Source organism: Mus caroli, chromosome 17 (genome assembly GCF_900094665.2).
Source record: "Mus caroli chromosome 17, CAROLI_EIJ_v1.1, whole genome shotgun sequence".
In the NCBI taxonomy this organism is placed as follows: domain Eukaryota; kingdom Metazoa; phylum Chordata; class Mammalia; order Rodentia; family Muridae; genus Mus; species Mus caroli.
The window spans coordinates 89459531-89467096 of NC_034586.1; the positions used below are offsets into that span (position 1 = coordinate 89459531).

At 38.5% G+C, this 7566-nt stretch overlaps 1 long non-coding RNA gene across 1 annotated transcript in view; it reads right to left on the reverse strand.

Moving 5' to 3' along the window:
* Positions 1–2112: 2112 nt before the first annotated feature.
* The window catches only part of LOC115029700, a 31650-nt gene continuing 26196 nt past the window's right edge, over positions 2113–7566 (reverse strand). Inside the window, exon 4 of the long non-coding RNA XR_003835245.1 lies at positions 2113–2193. This is a non-coding gene — a long non-coding RNA (uncharacterized LOC115029700). The remainder of the gene's footprint in view (positions 2194–7566) is intronic.

The window sequence follows — 7566 nt, forward strand, 5'->3', positions numbered from 1 at the left end:
CATTTTTAAAATGTGGTTATCAAAACAAACAAAAGTAGCCAAAGAAAAGACACAAGAAACACAAACAGACTCAGAGATGGACATGCTCTCTCATATACAGCAATCCATAAAAATTACAAGAACAGCCGAGCATGGTGGTGCATGCCTTTAATCCTAGCACTCGGGAGGCAGAGGCAGGCGGATTTCTGAGTTTGAGGCCAGCCTGGTCTACAAAGTGAGTTCCGGGACACCCAGGGCTATACAGAGAAACCCTGTCTCGAAAAAAAAAATTACAAGAACAGTTTATCTTAGTTGATTTGTTAGTTCTTGTTTTATCTTTCTTTATTATTTTATTTTTTTAGATGTTTGTTTTTTTAATGAGAGACAGAAAGGCTTTGGATCTAGTTGTGAGAGGAAGAGGAGAAGGACTCAGAAAATTTGGTGATTAGTAAACTGTAATCAGATTTTTATAAAAAAAAAGAGAGAGAAAAAGAAATAAAAGGGGAGAGGATGAAGTTTCACAAATATCAACCTCTCTCTGCAAGTGGATTTCACTTCTCTAAGGGTCTATGTATGGAATGATGTTATCCTAAATGTTCTCAAAGGGTATCAAATACAGGTTTTCTCTTTGTTTGTCTTTTCAGATTAACCAGACAAGCTTGTAGGAAACATAAAATTCAAACAAAATATTGGCATTTAAAATAATGAAATCAGAGCAGTAAAATATCATTCAAGTGATAACATTTGCATTATACTATGAAAATAGTGGAGGACCTTCTTTTCCTCTCTTTGGTGGGTTATTCTCAATATATAAACCTTTAAAACAGTTGTTGCCATATAATATCAAATGGCTTCCATGCTGTTAAATGAGCTGATTTACAGACATGTTGTTGATATGGGAATCCTGAAGTATTTTTGAGAGAAATGGAACCTTTCTCAGATGTTAGGCAGCTTAACCAAGGGTATTCCAGATAACCGGATGGCCACCAAATCTACCCAAGCCAGTGGCTTTCATGTCCTTGCTTTGCAACTTGAAAGAATAAAGACTGTGGACCATCACACACACACACACACACACACACACACAAACACAAACACACACACACACAGAGAGAGAGAGAGAGAGAGAGAGGCAGACAGACAGACAGACAGACAGACAGAGAGAAAGGCAGAGATATAGAAGGGGAAACAGAGACAAGAGGCAGACATCTAGGCTACATGGAGTAGCAAATGGGACATTTTAGTAGACCTATAGCAGAAGTGGTGGTAAGACACAGATCTGAGGATGAGCTGCTCAGTCAGGATGTCCAGCTGCCATCCACAACTCTAGCAGAGGTGTTTTTTAGGAAAGGAAATAACAGTAAAATGGTAAATAGAACTGTCTTCAGGCATGGCTAGCATCCAGTAAAAACATCCTCGGGATTGTTACAAGAGGTTCCTGCCCCATGTGACCAGTTTCTATCTCCCACTGTTTTTAATAGCATAGATTCAGACATCTGGGAAATCAGAAATCATTTTGGGAATTTGGTCTTTCTCAAAAACTCTACTAAACCCATATTTAATAATAACAAAATTCATTTTAAGAATCATTTCTGCATTCTTCCCTTTCTTCTTTTCAGAAACAAACTGATTTTCATTAAGTTGTAAGAATCCATGTCTCAAAAGTATAAGATAAAAAGAAAAAGAAGATTTAGATCATTTTGCAAAAGCATTACTTTTTTCTAACATATTTTAAGAGGAAACTGGGTTTGAATCCATTTTCAGTAGATTTTATACATTATAACTTAATAAATACAATTATATTCTCCTATTAGTGTATTTTAGGGCCCACCATTTTAAGTTTATACCAAGCACTCTAAATTTTATAGAGATCTTGAGCATAGAAAGCTAGAAAACACTAAAGAGCAAAACGTAATCTAAGTAGAAACTGTCCTGGTATTTTAATTATTTTATTTTAAAAAATATATTTCTTTATTGTTATCAATCACTGTTGTTCCGTTTTTTTCTCTTTTCTATTCATTTGTTTATTCACTTTATATCCTGGTTGCTGCCCCCGTCCTCCCAGTCAACACCTCAGATGGCCACTCCCTCTGCACTACTTACCTTTACCTCTGAGAATGGGGAAATTCTCCTGCTGAGCATCAACCCATCCTGGCACCTCAAGCTACCCCAGGACTAAGCAACTCCTCTTCCTTTGAGGTCAGCAAGATAGCCCTTGAGGAAACAGGATCCACAGGTAAGCAACAGAGTCAGAATAAGCCCCTGCTCCAGTTGTTGGAGGACCCCCATGAAGACCAAGCTGCACATCTGCTACATATGTGTGGGAAGGCCTAGTTTCAGCCTATGTATGCTCTTTGGTTGGTGGTTCCATCTCTGAAAGCACCCAAGGGTCCAGGTTAACTGACTCTGTTGATCTCCCTGTGGAATTCCTATCCTCTTTAGGTTCCTCAATCCTCTCTTCAACTCTTCCTTAAGACTCCCTGCACTCAGTCTAATGTTTGGCTATGGGTCTCTGCAATTGTTTCCATCAGCTACTGGGTAGAGGCTCTCAGAGTACAGTTATGCTAGGTTCCTGACTGTGAATTCAGGATGACAGATATAAACATAGCCTAAGGATCCAAGGAAGTTGAAGGAGGAAGACAGGCCTGCAATGTATCCCTCTGAGGATAGCTCACCACATTCTCCCCCAAATTAGCAGGGTTGCTACTGCATTCATTTATGTACATCTCACACAGAATATTTGTTTGTACAGGCTAGCCATGATTAATATAGCTGTCAACAGTATCTTCACATGTTGCATCATCGTGACAAGGCTTTGACCAACAAAGAAGCTCAAAGTCTCCCAGGATGTCCCTGTGAATCCATTGCCCATGCAGTCATGGTAATAGTTGTTTCTGCCAACTGCATAGACCTCCATGTAGATGTGGTTGAACTTTACATTTCATCAAAGTTGAGTTCCCAGTAGTTTCCAGGAGCATAATCACAGAAGCAAGCCCCAAGAGTTATCAATCATTTTTAAAACTTATTAGTAAATCTAAATTCTCTCTTACTTCATGGATTAGCATTAAATGAATCATTGACAAAAGGAACAAAGATCTCCCCACCCCACCCCTTCGTGATTTCAGAGACCTAAGTTCCCATGACTATCACTGTCCTAAAGAGATGCTGAAGACCTGAAGAGGTTCTCACTGTACAGCCAGTTTGTACATGTGCAAGGCCAGAGTCTTTGAGCAGTCCAGCTTGGCACTCTAGTCTACAGTCAAATTTATATAATCAAGCAGTGTGTTTAATCCATCTCAAGCTTTACTTAAGTGTGTGATCTCTTGTCCTTTCTCTTACTTCATCTATGAAACTAGTTATTATCAGGAATGAATGTCATATGGTCTTTGAGACAGGGTTTCATTATATTGCCCTGGCTAGCCTGGAACACTTTGGATCTGATTTCCTCTGCTTCCAGAGTGCTGAGATTTCAGGGATTCATCATTAGGCCTGGCCTCTAAAATACTCATAAAATGACTATGATTAAACAGAAATATGCATTTAAAATAATTTAGATAATTCTTTTAAACATGTTATACAACATGTTCTAAACAAAGATTCTGCATTGATTGACTGTTAGCCATAGGAAACCTTATATATAAAATATGTAAGTTAAAATTACTCCAACAAATCAAGAACTAAATTTTAATTTTACAAATTACTTCTACTCTCCCATGAAGTGATACAGCTCTGTTCCGTTTTTTATTGTTTTTTTTTTTGTTGTTCCTTTTCATTATTGTACTATATGAACTAGTTTTGAGCAGTAATTTTCTTTTTTACTGAATACTTTGTTGTAATTATGTCTACTGCCATTGTACTCCCTGTTTTCCATGAAAGGATGATCTCACTGGCATAAGAGATTATTTTTTCAACATTAACATTATTGACAAATTTATATGAATGGTTATTTTCATATACAAGGTTTCTCTCAAAGACATAATGTATTTCTGAGAGAGGCGGTCTGTAGCTCTCTGCTTATGCTTCCTTCACTGATGATCTCATTTCATCTGGGGCTTTTAATGCCAAATACATGCCAATAATGTCCAAATTTAGATCAGCAGCCAAATAGCTCTCCTGCAAGCACCACACTTTCCTATCCAACTACCTACTCAAATCTCTATTTAGTTTTCTAAAAAAAATCTCAACCAAGTGTGTTTCAGGCTCTGGTTTGTCACTGTTCAGCCTACTATGTTTCCTAACTGGAAGCCATCTCTTCCTTGTGGGCTATTTTCAACAAAGTAACAGGAGTGATCCTTCTCCAATGCCAGCCAATCTATAACACTCGTTTTCTCTCTAAACTTTGCAATGGATCCTAATTTCATTTAGCCTAGGAGCCAAACTCCTAGTGAAGGCCAACATTGCTGACCCTAGGTGTCTAAATTCCCACTTTTCTGACACCTCACTTTCTTTCTTAAACCTATAGTCCTTCTTAATTCCACAGATTCAATCTGCTTATAGTTCTTCCTGCAATTTACCAAGCAATTCCCTCCTTAGGACTGCTAATTGCTCAAACATCCATGTGATACCCTTTCCTCTTCAAGTCTGTGATTATAGATGATTTCCTAAATTAAGGTTTTTTTTTCTAAAATTCCATTTAAAACTGCAATATCTGGGGCAGTCAAGTTGGCTCAGACTTAGAGGTGAGTGCTGTGCAAGCCCGGTAGCTTGAGCTTAATCCCTGGAGTACATGTAAAGTTTGAAGGAAAGAAATGACACCACAAAGTTATTCACTGACCTCAAAATATGTGATAAATGCACACATCATACACACCCAAACACACATCCACAGTAAACAACATCTTAAAAACTGAAATTCCTTAACTCTATTATTGAGGTCTAATTGTTTGCCACAGCACCAATGTTTACACATTCATAATTACTGTTTATTATTCATCCATCCATCCTATTAGAAACTCTAGTGATACACACCAAGTGTCTACAACAGCATGTGACTAATGGGGACACACATCATGGTTTATTAAAAGGACTCAGTGGCATTTTATATTAAGAAATTATTCTTTAGAATGAAAAACTTATTCATATAATAGTAGGGCCAAAAGAGTAATATTTTATAGTCCCTGAAAGCCATAGCTTTCATAGTTTTCATTAACTATGTTAAATGTTCTTGTTTCACCATAGTCTCAGTAGAAATGGATTTGTATCCTGTCTTTAAAAAAAATCACCTATGAATTGAACCAGTAAGAAACAGAACTACTTGTGGTAAGCATATATAGTATATGTAGTAATCATAAATTAAATGGGCATCAAATAATTTATTAGATTATTCTATATAATCAGGAGAGAGGTACTGAATAATAATACTTTAAATAATCATCAACTATGCCTTTGATGAGATCACAATTTATTCAAAGGAGAAAAGACATAAAATTGGTAACTTTCATGAGAAGTATACATAAGTTTTAACAATGTCTCATAAAAGGTACTACTGATATTCAGATAAATGTCCTAGGCATATAAAGTTTGCAAGACCAATGAGCCTCTCTTTCCACTGATGGCTGACTAGGCCATCTTCTGATACCTATACAGCTAGAGACACGAGCTCTGGGGGGTACTGGTTAGTACATATTTTTGTTCCACCTATAGGGTTGCATATCCCTTTAGCTCCTTGGGTATTTTCTCTAGCTCCTCCATTGGGGGCCCTGTGATCCATCCAATAGCTGACTGTGAGCATCCACTTCTGTGTTTGCTAGGCCCTGGCATAGCCTCACAAGAGATAGTTATATCAATCACAAAACAACTCACATGATATGTACTCATTGATAAGTGGATATTAACCCAGAAACTTAGAATACCCAAGGTACAAGATACAATTTGCAAAACACATGAAACTCAATAAGAACGAAGACCAAAGTGTGGACACTGCCCCTTCTTAGAATTGAGAACAAAACACGCATGGAAGGAGTTACGGAGACAAAGTTTGGAGCTGAGATGAAAGGATGGACCATCTAGAGACTGTGATACCCGGGGATCCATCCCATAATCAACCTCCAAATGCTGACACCATTGCATACACTAGCAAGATTTTGCTGAAAGGACCCTGATATAACCATTTTATTCTATAGCAAAATCTGTATGAGATTGGTCAATGTTACAGTGATTAAAACTGATCCCAGAGATCTCCAAACAATTTTGGGAATAACTTCATCAAAATGTTCACACATATCTGTGTTAGATTACTCTTCTTTTTTTCTGACACTAAGCTAATTTTTTCCCAACAAAAGCAGAATTTCATTTTATTTTCCTTTGATTGTAGCATTTCACTCCAAAGTTGCATTTAAAAACAACTTTATTACTGAATAATAATACTTTGAAAATCATCAACTTTGGTGAGACAGGTGGGGGAGAGTTGGGGGTGGGGGGAACCTGATCTGGTATTGGATGAGACAAAAGGACTGAAGCCCTGAGGGCCAGCAGAAAGAATGTAAACAGGCAACCTCAGGAAATAGGGCATTAAATAAAATGCCCTACAGTAGGGAGAGGGAACTTACAGAGCCCACCTCCAGCAGGAAGACAGGACATCAAGTGAGGGATAGAGTTGCCATCCCACAGTCACATCTCTGATCCATAACTGTTCTTATCTGAAAGAATTACAAGAATGGAAATGGAGAGGAGCCTGAGGAAAGGAAGGTACAGTGACAGGCCCAAAGTGGGATCCAGCTCAAAGGAAGGTTCCAAGGCCTGACACAATTACTGAGGCTATGGAGCACTCACAAAAAAGGGGCCTAGCATGAATGCCCTCCAAAAGACCCAAAAAGCAGCTGAAAAAGTCAGATGCAGATATTTGCACCCAATCAATGTACAGAAGCAGCTGATTCTTGTTGTTGAATTAGGGAAGGCTGAAAGAAGCTGAGGACAAGGGCGATCCTGAAGCAGACCAGCAGTCTCAATTAATCTGGACCCCCGAGATCTCTCAAACACTGGACCACCAAACAGACAGCATAAACAAGCTGATATGAGGCCCCCAACACATATACAGTAGAGGACTTCTGGGTCTGTATTCATTCAGAGATGATGCACCTAACCCTCAAGAGACTGGAGGCCCCAGGTAATTTAGAGGTCAAGTGGGGCCGGGGATTGGGGTATCTAGGTGGAGACAGGATGGGGTGTGGTGGAGGTGTGGGATGTGGAGCAGTTGGAGGGTGGATGTGGGAGGCAGGGAATGGAATAAGGAGTGTAAAAAATAAATTAAAATAAAAGTGTACATGCAATTATATATATATATATATATATATATATATATATGCAATTATATATATATAATATATAGAAAGCTGTTACATAGCTTCTGAGCATCCTAGAATGGTTACAGGACAGGAACTTGGGAAGTTTCATATCTAGACTCTAACTAACATAAAGAAAACATGGAACTCAGCAAGGCATGTTCACCAAGCTTACAGTAACATGACTCACAACAAGAAAAATCATTCGAAAGCCTGGCGTGGTGGCGCACGCCTTTAATCCCAGCACTCGGGAGGCAGAGGCAGGCGGATTTCTGAGTTCGAGGCCAGCCTGGTCTACAAAGTGAGT